General features: G+C 40.2%; 1 pseudogene across 1 annotated transcript in view; it reads right to left on the bottom strand.

The window, feature by feature from the left end:
• The window catches only part of LOC309601526 (dymeclin-like), a 233,992-nt pseudogene that overhangs the window by 156,561 nt on the left and 58,868 nt on the right, over positions 1-18,563 (bottom strand). Inside the window, exon 9 of the transcript in view lies at positions 3,867-4,053. The product of the transcript in view is annotated as a dymeclin-like (transcript). The remainder of the gene's footprint in view (positions 1-3,866; positions 4,054-18,563) is intronic.

Genomic DNA, 18,563 nt, shown 5'->3' with positions numbered 1-18,563 from the left:
ACCACGTCTACCCATCTTTTAAATACCTCCAGGGATTATTGTTCCAGTGCAGAGCAGGTACATTTCTCAACTCTCCAAAAGCTTCGAGGAACTTTGTGTAAAGTATTTTCCTGTCCAGCTCTGTTCAAAAAACATCCATTCAAAGCATGCATCTTCTGTGATGATATATGAAGTAGGACATGTCTGCCTTTTTGAGCTGATTTATTTCAGCATCCTGGCAACTGAATACAAAGGCTATCTTTTCTGAGCACACAAACAAGCTATGCATATGGAAAAATTACAGCAATTTCATGGCAAGAGGATATTCTGGGAACAATAGCAGTTTGGATACTGAAGTATACTAAAGGTCTGGACTTAAAAATTTCCGTATTACTATAAACAAGATGTCCAAAGTTGAAGAATTTAACTAAAATTCCTTTGTTCCCACAATAACAGACTACAGATTTCTGAACTGTTTATCGTTTATTAAAAATGCATTAACTTAGGAAAGCTCTGCTGTATAAAACAGTGTGACAATACTACTACTCCTGTACACCGATTTGTGGACAGAAGGGATTTTTAAGGGAGGAAGAAAAGACTCAGAAGGATAAAGGGAAGAAAAAAAAAAAAAAAGCAAATTTCAAACCCTGCTTTTTTTTTTTTTTTTTTTTTACAAGGCATTTTACAAGCAAGTGGTATTACGATAGGCGGCATGCTAGGCAGCAACTATTGCACTTCATCCAAATCTTCCTTTTTCCTCAAATCCCGAAAGATTTTTCGGATATTATAGACTGCATCACCACATAAAATGTCAGTGTCACCACATGTGTGCCCATGGGCAGCAACCGTGAGCCAACACAAATTTGGCTCTTAAATGAGTACTCCCATGGTTTCCTACTAATCTTTTCCACTCTTCTGGAGAAATCTCTATACTGGTAGGGACTGATCACACAAACACTCCCTACACCCACTGAGATGTGGGTGTCTCGCTTTCCTCTTTCTTTTTAGCCTGTTGTCGTGGTTTAACCCCAGCCAGCAACTAAGCACCACACAGCCGCTCGCTCACTCCCCCCACCGGTGGGATGGGGGAGAGAATCGGAAGAGTAAAAGTGAGAAAACTCATGGGTTGAGATGAAGACAGTTTAATAGGTAAAGCAAAAGCCGCACGCACAAGCAAAGCAAAGCAAGGAATTCATTCACTACTTCCCAGCTGCAGGCAGGTGTTCAGCCATCCCCAGGAAAGCAGGGCTCCATCATGCGTAACGGTTACTTGGGAAGAAACGCCATCACTCCGAACGTCCCCCCCTTCCTTCTTCTTCCCCCAGCTTATATACTGAGCATGATGTCATATGGTATGGAATAGCCCTTTGGCCAGTCTGGGTCAGCTGTCCTGGCTATGCTCCCTCCCAGCTTCTTATGCACCTGGCAGAGCACAAGAAGCTACAAAGTCCTTGACTAGTGTAAACTCTGCTCAGCAAGAACCAAAACATCAGTGTCTTATCAACATTATTCTCATCCTAAATCCAAAACACAGCACTCTACCAGCTACTAAGAAGAAAATTAACTCTATCCCAGCTGAAACCAGGACACCCGTATTCTTAGCAAAGTTTCTAAATAGCTTTCAGTATGGAAGAATGTAGTAGTTGTCACTTATTTTGAACAATCTCTCCATCCTCTTTGGAAGGAAAAAGTGCTTGGAAGACCTGCAGGAACCCCACAGGAGCCCTGGCTCCCACCGGGTTTCTGAGGGCCCGGCAGAGACGGCATGCCGGGAAGCCACTGCTTCTCTTGGCCTGGGCCAGGGGCCATGGCTCCAGTCATTCAGCTGAACTCAGCAGGAGGCACTGGAGCAAACACTTCTCCTTTCTGCAGGAGTCAGGAGGCACTGCCACACAGAAGTGAGATGCAGCCTATCGGCGATGAAAACCCTGCCTCTCCCCAAAACGACGTACCAACAGGCAGAGGAGAGACCAAAGCCTGGCTTTTCTGAACTACCATTTCTGCACCCACGCCCCCTTCAATCACTGATCGCCATTATGGACCAATTGGTTTAAAACCATCCTGCTTCAGGTGAGTATTTCTCTTTACTAGGGAAAATCTGGATGTAGACAGCAAAATCAAATCAATTCAACATGCTCTATTAAGCAGCAACCTGATGCCACAGTTCCTTAGCTGAGGAGTGTCGATTGACTTTCAAGCTTCACTTCAGTGGATGTTTAAACCATGCCACTTATATTTATAGCACTTCGCTATTGGTTTTATTAAAGGATATTTAAAAAACTGTAAAAAATAAATCTGAACAGTATTAAACAAACTTATCACCAACAGCAGCATATCCTGTATTATTCTACAGAACATTAAAAACTGACCAATAGAAAAATTAAACTATTCTAGACCATGTAGAATAAAGAAAACTATCCTGAATTTTATTAGCTTTGTCCCAATTAAATTATATAAATTACTTCAACAAAAAAGCCAATTTTATAGTCACATACTATAGATCATTATGAAAGTAACCAGCCTTTCTTTTTCATATCATTCTCCTCTTACCAGCCCCTCGTAATGTTCACAGGAATTGAATTTAAGCTCAGTTGTATGAGTATTGCTAGTGAAAACAAGTTTACAGGAAACAATAAGTCACTCTATAAACGTACAAATCTAGAGAAAATATGTTTTTTCATGCTACTTTTGACATAGAATAAGTTCTTTCAAAATTTTATAATGATACATGTGTAACAGTTTTCAATGAAATACATTACTAGTTACTGATGACATGAAACAAAGTCAACCAAAAGAAAACATTCATAGAAGTTCACAGTTTAAAAAACAGAACAAAACAAAAACTGTATGAAGAATTTGATCTCAGTTGCCTGTAAACAGTAGCCAATAAATCAAAGGGGCACATTAGGACTAAGAATTCTTCTTATGAGAACAATCCTCCATCCTCATAACCCCAAAAAATTTCCTAGGTAGAGGTGAGTGAATTTAGAGCTCAACCTGCTAAAAACTTAATGGTTAAAGGAATATAAAAACTCCCCCCAAATAAAGTGAATAACTCAGGGATATTGATGTGGCTTCACAGGTTATCATGCAGCACCTCAGCTGTGCTGAGTAGCTCTGTGCATGCTGTCAACCTGCATAAAGCCAACAAAAGGTAAAACCCCACGGCTAAAACTTGAAGAGATTTAAGCGTATGGATAAAGTATATATATAAAGAAGCACACTGCCTGCAAGCTAAGCTATCTAGATAGTCCAAGCTATGTTAGGGCATCACTGCGTCCCAAGCAAGACCCTCTGCAGCAGGGCACTGTGAGTCAGTACAGCATCGCACCTGCAGTTACCTGATATACGGACTGGAATCAGCCTTCTCAAAAACTAGGCAAGCACTGAAACAACTCTGAAACTTTCTGTACATAGAAGACTCATGAAAGCATTTACATTAACCAGTTTCTCCTCACATTTGCAATACAAGAATACAGTTAGCAAATCAATCCAGTTAGCAATTCAATTGCTTCTCTTAGCTCTAAGGAACATGACTCCAGCTAAACAGAATTTCCCCAAGTGCTATAATGTTTTAGGGGACTCCTGCAGACTCTTGGATAACTGACCTACTTCTAGGTCAGTTTTATTTACATTTTATGAAATTATGAAGCTTTCTAAAATTTCTCAAGTCTGAAGGAAAGAGTATCCTTCTCCCTCTGCCCCTTCCATTAAGTTCCAGCAGCTGAGGAACTCCATCTCAAAATTCCCAGAAGAAAATATACTATTACTGCTCTTTCGCAGGCTGACTGGAGGGAAAACAAATTTTGGAAAGAGAACCTCTAACTAGTCGCAGCAACTTAACACTTCATTTTCATCAGTTTATGCTTAGAAGTAAGAACAGATACAAACCTTGTGTGTTCTTGAAGGACATAATAGCTTGCCTGTAGGGATTCAGTGTGTCTGGAGCATCGGTCAGATTAGCCAAGATCAGCAGAAGCAGTAGACTCTGGTTAGCTAGAGAGGAGCACTGCTCCAGCTGCAGCGTTGGTTTACTCCCCACCCCACCTAGTGTGAAGACTGTCCACAGGCCAGCTAGAGAGAAAAGGCAAAAAATATTATGTTTGTTTACATTTTAATGAACAAAACTCCTTTAGAGGAAAAGATAGCATCTGACACACAGGTAGAGAGAAGAGGGAAAAACAATTCACCTCTGTACAATGAGATAACAGGTCTGGCTACTTGATTTCTCAAAATGAAAATTTCAGGAGTTACACAGCAGTGGGCACAGAGAGGTGGGAATTAAAAGATTACTGGAAATTCAAGAAAACTAAGTCATAGGAATATATGAAAAGGAAATTAGGAGAGGTGAAACAAAAGCATATATTTGAAGGGGAGAACCTTAAACACAGAGCAGATACCAGCTGAAGGATTCACGTAGCAATCCTAATAATGCAAAAACTAATACTGCTTAAAGTAGAACCTCCAGATTGAGAGTCCTGTAGAGATCATCATCATTGCTCGTTATTGTGGGTAGACAACATAATAGCAAACAGTAAACTTCTTGGAAAAAAAAGACAGGATCAACAGCAATTTAAATTTTAAGGTATTATTAAACTCAGCCTCATATTTTTGGATTCCTACAGAAGATGAAACAACTTGAAAAAGCACTCCAGTTAGAAATACTTACACTGCTCTGAAATTCGTTTTTAAGAGATTGCATTTAAGATGTAAAGGTATGGAAGCACAAACTGTTTACAATAATTTGAAGCTAAAAATCTAGTTAAAAAGAAATAAAAGGTTGAAGCGACAAATCACTATTAATACTGTCAAAAAACAAACTGATTGATTCCTCTTGAGTAAGCAAGTTTTTGTTGTCTCACAACTGCCTTGAAAATACACACGTAACAAAGCACCAAAACTTCATTCATTTTAGACCTGCAGAAATTTATTAGGTACAAAAATGTTAATAGCTCATAATTCCACACCAACTCTCAGTTCTTTGCTCACTAACTATAGTAAGAATGCATGTTAGAATACCCTCCCCTTTATATAGGTGCATATATCTGGTGCATGTACAGCTCCAGTATGAAGGCTGATCATTAAAACTCTCATTATCATACTGTTTAAACTTTGATGATTGAGCCCAAAATGCAGAGTCATTTTCATACTTAAACTTTACAGCATTAGAAAAAATTAACTCCAATACTAAACTCCTGCATTTGAAATTCCTGTTCCTAATTACAGCAGTGTTGGTGAACCAAGTTGACCAGCTACGTGCCCAAATACCGATTAAGAGGAGACTGGAAGAGAGAGGGGACAGCAGGGGAGGATTAGAAGACTCCCCTCAGCCCTCTCCAGCAAGTCCATAAATCCTTATTTCCTTGCCAGCACTCATGAGACTGTATTACACTGGGGAAAAAAGAAAAGCATCAAAACTGAAGCAGAGATGCTGCAGACTCTACATTACTGGGGAAAAAGTCAGGGGAAAGGATGAAACTTGTCCCCCCCATGGCTATGGCGACACATAACAACTTCAGTGTCACTGGGCTTCTACCTTTATCACATCTGGGCTCCTGATACGTTCCCAGGTGATAAGAAGCAGCCCCTTCCAGTCACACTGGATTATATTCGTCCCCAAATGCCTGCTTAGCACTTCATTTTTTTGAGCGTATCTTGAATTTTTAGGGCAGAGACTGAGCATTTCATCAAATTATTCATTTAATAGGTCAAAGTCTTGAATTATACAGCATAACAGTAAGAAATAATCTCAACTTTAAAAAGACCAGAAAATTCTTATTTCCTTTTTTTATTAATGTCTAAACTGAAAATTAATTATAACACACTTTCTTAAAGAAGACAGAAAAATTAATAAAGTTTAGTTTTCAATCTTCCAGTCTGCGAGATTCAAGGTGCACAGGACAAAAACCTGTAAGTCATTTGAATGCAAAACATAAGTATAGTATAACCAATTAAAAGAATTTGAAATATCAGTCTTCTGAGAGGTACGGAGGCACCCATTTGCTGACCTGACACACTCTCTAGAGAGGGGCTTGTATCAGGGATGTCACCGAGAGACTACCAAGCCTCGTACAGTCCACTGACCATTATCTACTGCTGTTGTTTCACGTGGGCACCAATAATAGGGCCAGGAGCAGTCTGAGGAGTATCAAGAAAGATTACAGAGCCCTGGGAACAGCAGTAAGGGACTCTGGAGCACAGGTAGTTTTTTCATCGATCCTCCCTGTCAAAGGGAAGGGGTTTGAAAGGGCCAGTCGGATCTGGCAAATCAGCAAGTGGTTACAGGACTGGTGCCATAGCCAGGGGTTCGGCTACTTAGACCATGGGACTCGCTTTGAGAAACCTGGTCTACTGGGGGCTGATGGGGTCCACCTGTCAGAGAAGGGGAAGAGCATTTTCAGTCATAGGCTTGCCAAGCTGGTAAAGAAGGCTTTAAACTAAAGTTGACAGGGGAGGGGAACCTCAATCCATCCCACTCCTACCAGTTGGGTGCCAGTGCCAACAATAGATGCCCAGAGCCTGGAGAAGGATCACAGGTCAGCAAGAGTGCACCTGAAGAGCAGCACAAAGGAATTCCAGCCAGTAAGTTGGCTTCATCGGGGGCCCAACTTAAACGCCTCTATGCAAATGCATGCAGCACAGGGAATAAACAAGAGGAGTTAGAGACATGCACACACCTGCAAGTCTATGATCTTATTGGCATCACAGATGGTGGGATGGCTCCTATGACTGGAGTGTTGGAATGGAAGGGTACAGGCTCTTTAGGAAGGACAGGCAGGGGAGACGAGGAAGGGGTGTTGCCCACTATGTCAATGACCAGCTAGAGTGCATAGAGCTCTGCCTGGGGACAGATGAGGAGCCAACCAAGAGCTTATGGGTCAGAATTAAAGGGAGGGCAGGGACAGGTGACATTACAGTGGGGGTCTGCTACAGGCCACCCGACCAGGAAGACTGAGCAGATGAGGCCCTCTATAGACAGACAGGAGCAGCCTCACGTTTGCAGGCCCTAGCCCCCATGGGGGACTTCAACCACCCTGACATCTGTTGGAGGGACAACAGAGCAGAGCATAAGCAATCCAGGAGGTTCCTGGAATACGTTGATAACTTCCTTCTCCAAGTGATAGAGGAGCCAACGAGGAGAGGTGCTATGCTGGACCTTGTTCTCACCAACAAGGAGGAGCTGGTGGGGAATGTGAAGCTCAAGGGCAGCCTTGGCTGCAGTGACCATGAAATGGTGGAGTTCAAGATCCTTAGAGCACCGAGGAGGGCACACAGCAAGCTCACTGCCCTGGACTTCAGGAGAGCAGAATTTGGCCTCTTCAGGGATCTGCTCGGTAGAGTACCATGGGATAAAGCCCTGGAGGGAATAGGGGCCCAAGAAAGCTGATTGATATTCAAGGATCACCTTCTCCAAGCTCAAGAGCAATGCATCCCAACAAAGAGAAGTCAGGTAAAAATGCCAGGAGGCCTGCGTGGATGAACAAGGAGCTCCTGGACTAACTCAAAAAGGAAGCCTACATATGGTGGAAACAAGAAGGACAGGTAGCCTGGGAGGAATACAGAGAAATTGTCCAAGCAGCCAGGGATCAGGTTAGGAAAGCTAAAGCCCTGATAGAATTAAGTCTGGCCAGGGATGTCAAGGGCAACAAGAAAAGCTTCAAAAGTATGTCAGTGATAAAAGGAAGACTAGGGAAAACGTGGGCCCTCTCCAGAAGGAAATAGGAGACCTGGTTACCTGGGATATGGAGAAGGCTGAGGTACTCAATGACTTTTTTGCCTCAGTCTTCACCGGCAAGTGCTCTAGCCACACCACCCAAGTCATAGAATGCAAAGGCAGGGACTGGGAGAACGAAGAACTGCCCACTGTAGGAGAAGATCAGGTTCAAGACCATCTAAGGAACCTGAAGGTGCACAAGTCCATGGGACCTGATGAGAGGCAGTCCTAAGGGAACTGGCGGATGAAGTTGCTAAGCCACTATCCATCATATTTGAGAAGTCGTGGCAGTCCAGTGAAGTTCCTGCTGACTGGAAAAGGGGAAACATAACCCCCATTTTTAAAAAGGGAAAAAAGAAAGACCTGGGGAACTACAGGCCAGTCAGTCTCACCTCTGTGCCCGTGGTGACGAGTGGTGTTCCTCAGGGGTTGGTATTGGGACCAACACTGTTTAACATCTTTGTCGGTGACGTGAACAGTGGGATTGAGCGCATCCTCAGCAAGTTTGCCGATGACACCAAGCTGTGTGGTACGGTCGACACACTGGAGGGTAGGGATGCCATCCAGAGGGACCTTGACAGGCTAGAGAGGTGGGCCCATGGGAACCTCATGAAGTTCAACAAGGCCAAGTGCAAGGTCCTGCACATGGGTCGGGGCAATCCCAAGCACAATACAGGCTGGGTGGAGAATGGATTGAGAGCAGCTCTGAAGAGAAGGACTTTGGGATGTTGGTTGATGAGAAACTCAACATAACCCAGCAATGTGCGCTTGCAGCCCAGAAAGCCAACTGTATCCTGGGCTGCATCAAAAGAAGCATGGCCAGCAGGTCGAGGGAGGTGATTCTGCCCCTCCGCTCTGGTCTTGTGAGACCCCACCTGGAGTACTGCATCCAGCTCTGGAGTCCTCAGCACAGGAAGGACATGGACCTGTTGGAGCGGGTCCAGAGGAGGGCCACAAAAATGATCAGAGGGATGGAGCACCTCTGCTATGAGGAAAGGCTGAGAGAGCTTGGGCTGTTTAGCCTGGAGAAGAGAAGGCTGCGGGAAGACCTTATTGCGGTCTTTCAGTACTTAAAGGGGGCCTACAAGAAAGATGGGGATGGACTTTGTACAAGGGAGCATAGTGATAGGACAAGGGGTAATGGCTATAAACTGAAAGAGGGTAGATTTAGATTAGATATAAGGAAGAAGTTCTTTACTATGAGGGTGGTGAGGCACTGGAACAGGTTGCCCAGAGAAGTTGTGGATGCCCCATCCCTCAAAGTGTTCATGGCCAGGTTGGATGGGGCTTTGAGCAACCTGGTCTAGTGAAAGGTGTCTGCCCATGGCAGGGGGTTTGGAACTACATGATCTTTAAGGTTCCTTCCAACCCAAACCATCCTATGATTCTATGAAGTACTCTTAGCCCTACAAAATTTCAAACCAGCCAAAGAGTATTTTTCTTCAAAAGTAATTATATAGTCAGATTTTGTAATAAACCAACGCTCCCTTCCTCAACACAACTGCAAGGCAATTACTGCCATATCAAGGGCAAGGGAACTAATGCCATTCAGTGTTAAGCAGCTTGAAGCAGTTCTTATAATAAAAAGCACTATAATTACAGCCTTTTTAGCAAAAATTTCATGTTACATTAATAATCCTTTATCACTGTGTTTTTGATCCACTGTCCTCAAATCAGAACGAAGCTGACTAAAAATACTGACCATGAAGTTACCTTTTAAACTCACATGAGCTATTCAGATAGGTAACATGCAAAGAAATTCTTTTTAAAAAAATGAAATAATTATATAGTTATCATTTGTTAAATGAATTCAAAATTCAGCACATTTTCTCTCTTAAAGTAAAAGTTTAGTGTAGTTCTCAGCTAGGTCAGCATTTTTAAATTTTCCACCACCCCACCCTTCTGTGGCTGGCATCTGCCATTACTACACCTTTCCTCAGCAGTTAGGAAAAGAGGGATATGGCCAAAATACTGGCAAGTAAGTTGAATCTTCCACCAGGGAGGAATAAGGTAATTATGTCCAAGAGAAATCTGCACATTGATATATGACCCAAGTAACCTCCTGAAGTTGTGTCTCTTGTTGACAAGTGTATTCCTCCAGAAAAACAATCCCATGCTAATGGGTTCATAATATTCCTTTCAGTTCCAAAATGCAATGTCAAATTATTAAGGTATATTTATGTTTTTTAGCAAGAGAAACAAAACCAAAGTAATACTGCAATGCCTTAGAAGCTCTTCTCACCATCTTCTTTTCAGATCTAAAGTTACAGTTAACAGAAAACTCAATTTAAAAGAATATACATTGATACAAAAAAAAAAAAGTGCCCAGAATCACACTTCAGATTCTGCTTCACTGAAACACCATGGAGAAACAGAATAAAAGGAGGAAAAACATGTTTAAAATTCTTGTTTAAGCCAATAGCATAGCCATAGGTAGCTGTAACTGTACTAGTGCTGCCTGGCATCATTAAAAGCATGGAATAAAATTTGCCTAAACACTTTAACATATAGTGCTTGGATTTCTTTCACATTTAAATTTGACTTTAAATTTCATTTACTCCTATTCTCTTGTCATTTTAGTATATATCCCAAGGGAAACACAAATTACAGAAATTTTCTTAAAGCTTTCTATATCTCTGGGCAGCGGCAAAGACGAGCTACAATTCTCAAAACTAAACAACTGAACTGTGAAAACAATGAAGGGGGTGGATTGCCTGCAATAGCATCATGACCCAAAGTGCTTCTGAAGATCTATAAACTCTGAAAAAGCTCTACATTACCAAATACTACCTTTCTGGTGCTAATTATAAGTGATGAAGTTAATAATCCTTAACCCTAAAACAGTCTCTTCATGTATTTGGATCATTTATTCCATCTACAGAATTTACTGTTTTCTGCAAAATACTTGTAATCTATTTTTAATTGCAATTCTTTAATATAACTTTATTTCTTGGCTCAATTCCACATGGAACTACATTACTAGAATTTTCGTCAATTAGAGAAATATTAAAATTTTGCCAATTATTTCTGGCAAATACACAGATACTTTAAGAAGGAACAGACTACTTTTACCTTTAAAAGAATGAGCAGACTCCATTTTTTCCTTCTCTTCCACAAAACTACCCATCACAGCTGCTTTTTTCCCCCTATTCATACAATTCTATGTAAGGCACAGCAAGGAAAGCAGGTCTTGCTTAAGAGCAAGGTATGTTTTTTTTGCAATAGAGAATCTGAGGTCTTCTGTAAGATGGCTAGGAAACACTGTTCATAGCCATGAAAACAAACCCAGGATTTTAATCTAGTTTGACAGTCTGTGGAACAACATTCCATGGCAAAATGAAGTTATGACACATTCATCAAAAAAGAACTTTCTTTCACCAGACTTATTTAGTGTAAACACAATTCTGCAGAAATCTCAGCCTAATGCTCTGCTCTCTCTTACACAACAAGATACAAATAAGGTTCATGTTTGTACATACTTAGAGAACAGTTTAAATGCACTTATTTACTTTAACGTGACTAAGCAAAATTTTAAGAGCTTCATTTTAAAGACATTTTAAAATCAAAAGACAGGTAGGAGCGCAGAGGATACTTTAAAAATTTACTCATTATAAAGCACTGAAATTTATAGCCAACTGAACTTCTAGCACTACATACTATTATTTCAAGTTAGTATATCAACAAACCATGACCTATAATTGATTTGTGAGCTTTTTTTGGATATTTATTAAACTAGTTGTAATTCTTCCACAAAACACATCTTATTCACTTTCCAACCTTCAGGTGTAAAGGCTTGGAAGATAAACCCTCTGAGCTCTCTCCCTGGAAAGAGCATTAAATTAATGCAGAGGAAACTGGTGTTACTTATTTCAAAGTATCTTTCTGGGAAAAGAAGAATTTTTTTATTTTTTATTTAATAGCAGTTGCAAAATACAATCATAATAATTGAACTTCATCAAGTTTTCCTTTGAACGGCCTATCCTTCATTAAGTTTAAATATAGGCATTAAATTTCAATTAATGCTGGCATAGCCTTTTTGAGTATGTTCATTTCTCTCATCACTGGAGCTTGGTAACAGAGCAGATCCTTTCCTCGTTCCCCTATACACACAAACCAAGTCCTATCAAACATTATTAGCATCCTGCCAATGAGTTTTATTGCTTTTGAAACTATTTTGCAGAGTGCACCAGATTGAGGTGCAGCTCCAGGCTGCTTTTGAGACTGAAAAGGAAGAAGTAAGAGTTTTGGTAGACATGAAGATCTTCAAAAGATCTTCCTGATCTCTTCCTGTCATTTTAATACTTCCAAAATGACAATCCTACTCCCTTGTTGCAAAAATGGAAAACACACAAGTAGATGAGGCTAGAGAAATCAGTAAAAAAAGTGTCAAATATCAGAAAGAAAACCGAATCACAAAAAAAAAAAAAAAAACAAAACACAAAACCAAAAAACAAAACACCAAACAGAACAGATCTAATCTATGTTTCAGTAATCTGTTTAAATCAAGTCCTAGCTCCACACCCTGCTTTCCTATTTATGAAACTTTCAGCATCCAGAAGATTGTTCAATGCTACATCATCATCTACGGCAGCAGTAAATATAGATTACGAAGAACTAAAGCAAAAGTGATTTTCATTGCATCTAATTGATACCATCATGTACTTCCTCCACCAAAACCAGCGAATAACGTATTATTCAAAAACACTACAATTACTATTTCATTCTTATTACATTCAAGCAGCAGCTTTGGGAACTTGAGGATTGGTTTGGTTTTGTTTTTTGTTTTTTTTTTTTTTTATTATTTTTTTATTTATTTATTTATTTAATGCTTATTATGTGTGTCACATTTCTTAATTCAATGGTTCTTACATTGTGGTCTGATGAACACTTTCTGGTGGCCCATGGAGAGCTGGCAGTTCATGCTGTGCTGGCTCTTGTCCTTGTTTCCAGCTGCTACACTGTGTTAGAAGAAAGCTACAAATACATACCTTTCCTACAATTACTTTTTCACGTAAGCAATTTCTCAAGTTGCCACGGGGATATTATGTGATAATGAATGGGAGAGGAAAAAGTGGTCCATGGAATCATAAATGGGAGAGGCTGGATCAGTGAAGCAAATGCTACATCAAGATGCAGTTCACATAATGTCTCGAGTCAAAGTCATTTTATAAGCACATCCCTAACATCTCAGGTCTTTATTTAAGCAACTTAAAACTGCTAATTGTGAGGAGCACCAGGTATACTTGCTTAAAAGACTATAAAATCAGCAGCTACGTTAATTTTAGGAAAGTCCTACTGCAAGTTTTTGGAAGATTCATTACAGCAAGAAACTAGCAAAGCTGAAATACAGGAAATATGGAATAATTTTTATGTGCTTAATGAACTTGCATGTTAAGTATTCCATCCTCAAGCAACATTAAACTCATAAGGAGCATAAACACACTCATGTATACACAAACCACAATCTGACTGAAAAAGTGGATCTGATTACACTGTAGATTTTTAGGTAGGGAAATTATAAGACTCAGAAGTGTAAAAATGGCTGTCCTAAATATTGCAGTAACTTTTTGTTTGCAGTTACCATTTTTATTGCAGTAACTTTTTCAGCTGACAAGTTCTTATAAATGATAGATTTTTTGCAACGTTATATCTGACATAGTAATCCAAATGACAAAAGTAACAATTTTTAGTTTTCAGCAATATTTCTCATGCTCTCCACTGTCTGGCATTAGACTAACAGAATTAACCCAAGCTAGCTTGCGACAAAGAAGGAAAGACATTTTAAAAACAACTACAAATTAATAGTTTGAGTGACACACAGTCTAGCAAAATAAATTCACATTTTAAATAGTGGTAGGCTAGCTGGTTTCTAAGTCATCAGCAGGCTGCAGCAACAATTCACACATGGGAGATACTAAACTTAAAAGCTTGTGTGCAGTGCTGTAAGCATTTTGAGACAACAGCTATATACCAGTCCATCTTGACTCTATTGTTTGGAATATAGGAACTGTAAAGGATGTATATCAGAGCAAATGTGTGATCAGTTGAAAAAGCATACCTAGGCTTAAAATCGTATCAAGCTACCATTTAGTCCTTGGTGCAAAGTGCTGTGCAAGGTCAAAGTCACACATGTCTCAACAATTTACGTATCGGATTGCCACAGGCTTTATTCCAGGTGCTTTATTATATTTCAGGTCCTTTATTATTATACTTTATTTCCAGTATTTAATTCCTAAATACTACATAAAAGTGACTACAATACTATAGAAAGATTAAGAGCATGTTTTAGATGACTTCTTTAAATGTCTAAAAAAAACTGTAGAAGACATTTTAAAAACAAGTTATTTTCTTCTCATCAAATCAGTGCAACAGAACCACTAAGACTGGCTCATTGAAATATATGACCAAGTATGATTTATTTGTTTGAGGTTTTTCACACCTAATAATACCATTCTAACAGAGACAAGTATTTCATCCTACTTGCCAAGAACAGAAGGTAGTCATTTCTGTGAAGCCAAGCTCTGCAACACAAACTCTGCTGCCTGCCCCGCTCCTGATCACAGCCTCTTCAGGCATAGCCCAGTTTGTGTGTGTGTATTTTTAAAATGCACCCCAGGCACCTGATTTTTGCCTGTCTCCATTGCTCCGAGAAATGCTACAACAGAATGGGAAAGTTGCGGGAAATGGCTGAGCTATAAGAGCCACTGGAAAAAAAGTCAGCCCAGCAAATCTCCAAATATGTTGTCCGAAAGCCGCAGCACCGAGAAGCACCAACGTGTCTGAGGAGACTGGGGCTGTGATGTCATTAACACATTCTGGAAGTAGTTTTTCAGGAAATGAATCATGGAAGCAAGTGAAATGCAAAGACCTATTAGGTAACTGTGTTCATCCACTACCTATGCAACAGTGTTCCCTCCAGTACATTTTGTTATTCTATCTAGTCTAATTTTAAGGGACTAGTAATGGAGCTTGAACCACATCCTTTGGGAAGAGTGTTCCATAATCTAATAAACCTCAATGTTAAGATTTTTTTTCCTAATATTCAGCCTGAGCATTACTTTGTTCAACTTCATCTACTTATTCCTATAAGAAGTTCTATGTAATACCATAAAACATTTCTTCCCCAGTTCAGTGGTTACAGCCTTTAAATAAAAAGCACAGTCATGTTGTCTTCGTTGCCTAGCCAAATTATATACACAGATTTTTCTTTCCTTTCTTTCAAAGTCTTTTCCACTTTGCTTCCTGCAATTAATCTCAGCTCCAACACTTTGCGCAACCTCTCAAACACCACTGCACTGAAAAAGATTACAAATACTAAACTGCATAGATTTAATATAATAAACAAGCATATTCCTCAATTCACTACAAAAATAGTGTTTCATTTTAAACTATTTATCCTCTTTTTTATCACTAGATCTCAGGAGTTCTTACTGTGACATCTAAAACAATATAGGCTTTTTTCAGGGCAGGAGCCCCATCTATGCCATTAGATTGCCTAATTTTTGTTTTGTTTTGAACTTCAAAATAAGGAGAAGACCACCTTCTCCCAAGAGCTTGAAGCTGAGTTGCAGACCTGCATTCCCATCAAAGCTTTTGACACCACGGCTGTATCAGAAATGTATAAAGACACCCCCAAAAAAATTATTTCAACTGAAACACTACAGAAACATTTATAAACAAAGTCAACACCTTTAAACTGTCTCACTGAAGTTATACATATATCATTTCCAGATAGGATCTACTTCTCTTACTTGCACACAGATGCCGAAGAAGAGGATAGCTTTGTTAGCTGGAAACCTCTGAAGACATTTTTAGTATCTGTAACACGAATCTGAGTAGTTGACATACCTGGTGACAGACACCTTGAAAAATTAAGTAAAGCAAATTACATACCACATTCCTGAATCAAAAGGCTATAAAGTTGCCAAATAAAGCTGAAAATAACTCTAATAAACCATTAATTCACTTCAAGAAATATATTTAAAAAAAAACTATAGAAAGGGAACATCTTAAATGAGGAAGGAAATCTTCACATTTTTATTAGCTCCACTCCTGGCCCACTGCTGGAAACACCTATTTCAACTCCTCTAGACACAAGTGATACAATTTCTGAGATGGAACAATATTTCTGCTGCACATCTGAAGACTGTCCAGTATAACTGAAGCTTCAAATGTGACCACAATATATATAAAAAAACCCAAACCAAACATAAAAAAAACAAAAGACATTTTATGGTATTATGTAAGAACACAATACCACAGCATTATGACTATTTGAAACCTGGGAAACTAAATGCAAGCTAGAAAAGAAGAGGTGAGAGAGAAGAAAACCTATGAGAAACATGGGAAAAACTACAGATCCACCTAGTGTTGGATTCAATTTTACAACAACTGTCTGACTCAATCAGCTATCAACCTTGGGCCAGCAAACCTCAAGCCAACAACAAACTCACATAATGAGACATTAAAAAAAAAAAAGTTGTTGAGTGTTGGGATTTTGGGGTTTTTTGGGTTTGGCTTTTTTTTTTTGTTTGTTTTGGGGGGGTGGTGGTGTTAGTTTTTTGTTTTTTGTTGTTTTTTTTTTTTTTTGTTTGTTTGTTAGTTATTTTGTTATTTATTTATTTTGGCTTTTTTTTTTTTTTTTTTTAATAGAAAACTCCTCTGGCTTTTGCCCAAGGTACTGTCCTGCTACTTTATTGTTGTGCTCAGAATGAGAGGGAGCACAGTGAATACATATAATCCCACTGACAGTGGGATTTTCAGTAACATTTTTTTGTCAACACAATCAGACAAAATTGAGGACAGAAACAAACATGGAAACATGTACAAAAAATATCTTGGCAAAATGAGAGCAACATTTATTTGCAGCACTGATTTGGACAACAAAAAGATCTAAAAGCTAGTCCATTAAAGAAAAATACTACCAGGACCAAAGCAAAAGCTCAAAGAAACCAGATGAAGAGGATGGAAAAGACAGAGAAGTTTTAAAAATTGAATAGAAAGGAAGAAATAATTTTTCAGAGCATAAAATCACAAGATGTTTCAGGCTGGAAGGGACCTCAGGAAGTCTTTGGCCCAACCTCCTGCTCCAAGCAGGGGCAGCTATGGGGTCACACCAGGTTGCTCAAAGCTTCATCCAGCTGAGTCTTGGAAACTTCCAAGGATGGAGATGGCACAACCTCCCTGGGCAGCCTGCTCCACTACTTGACTGTCCTCATGGTCCTCACACATAAATATTTCCACAGGATTCCAGAATCTCTTATTTTCTTTTCAAACTAATTCTTCATTTATAAAATGGAAAAAAACCAAAAAATCCCCTTCCAATCCTACACATTTAAAACAGGATTAAGGGAGAAGGAGGACAAGCAACAAAAAAGTTTTCAGAAGTACAAAATAAATTTTTCAAGAAGAAAAATGAGATGCAGTGACACTGATATCTGATCTTATAATTTCACATGCATTCCTCCCTCTACCCTCAACAGATTTAAAGTCAGCTGCACAGGACTGCTGAGGAAATGATTTTAGGATGCATACATGCTCAAAGAAGAGATATTTTGACTTAATTCAAGAACACCTTTAAACCCTGAAGTTTTAGACTTTTAGATCAGCACAGGAAGGACATGGACCTGTTGGAGCAGGTCCAGAGGAAGCCACAAAAATGATCAGAGGGATGGAACACCTCTCCTATGAGGAAAGGCTGAGAGAGCTGGGCAGAGACCTTATTGCAGCCTTTCAATACTTAAAGGGGGCTTATAAGAATGATGGGGACAGACTTTTTAGTAGGGCCAATAGCGACAGGACAAGGGGTAATGGTTTTAAACTAAAAGAGGGTAGATTCAGACTGGATATAAGGAAGAGGTTTTTTACGATGAGGGTAGCGAAACACCGGAACAGGTTGCCCAGAGAGGTGGTAGATGCCCCATCCTTGGAAACATTCAAGGCCAGGCTGGATGGGGCTCTGAGCAACCTGATCTAGTTGCAGATGTCCCTGCCCATTGCAGGGGGGTTGGACTAGATGACCTTTAAAGGTCCCTTCCATCCCAAAGCATTCCATGATTCGATGATGATTCTATAATAATATATAAATCTAGAGAAAAATGGATCATTTGTTGACAGATATTCTGAGAATGCCAATTACTGAGAGAAGCAGTTCCATAAATCTCAGTCGGCGAGGAGCACAGCGGTGGCAAGGATAAGTCCTGTGGCTCAGCACTAGATTTGGGCATGCAAGGGGGGTTCTCAGAGCCCGGGAAACCCGAGGGCGAGCAGAGGGACCCGTCAGCTCTTGCAAGCAAGGCTGACGTGCAGCTGACACAGCGTGGGCATTGCCAGGAGCAACGGCGGGAGATGTAAATGGCCCCTAGGGAGAGCGGCAAACACAATGGGCAAACAGGGCATGGTGCGGCAGTTCGCGCAGGCAGGGCTCTGCAACCCGCTTGTAGGTCTACAGCCCAGGGAAGTGCTCTAGGCCTCTGGCAAAATGGCGGGCACTCGCCTCAGGGCCAAAACCACTGTTCCTACAGAGAAAGAAAGTCCCTGAGACATCTGACGCATCCACCCAGATGGATCTGGTAAGAAAAGAAACATCAGTACAGGCGGTAGGTTGTGGCAAGTGCCCAAACCCTTCCCCTGATGAAGAGGTAAGTACCTGCATAAGGTGCACAAAGGTCAATGATCTGTTACGTCAGGTGGCCAAACTGCAGGAAACAGTTAAAAGGCTGCGCAGTATTAGAGGAGCTGAGACAGAGATAGATAGGTGGCTTCAGAGCCGTGTTCCTGTGGCAGACACCATTGAGAATGAGGCACCTTGGACCCTGGTGACTCACAAAAGCAGGACTCCACATCAACCTGCACCCTCCACCATCAAAAT

This window comes from Platalea leucorodia (genome assembly GCF_965183815.1).
Source record: "Platalea leucorodia genome assembly, chromosome: W".
Classification (NCBI taxonomy): domain Eukaryota; kingdom Metazoa; phylum Chordata; class Aves; order Pelecaniformes; family Threskiornithidae; genus Platalea; species Platalea leucorodia.
The sequence above is the reverse complement of the archived record's forward strand: the minus strand, read 5'-3'. Positions and strand labels throughout refer to the sequence as shown.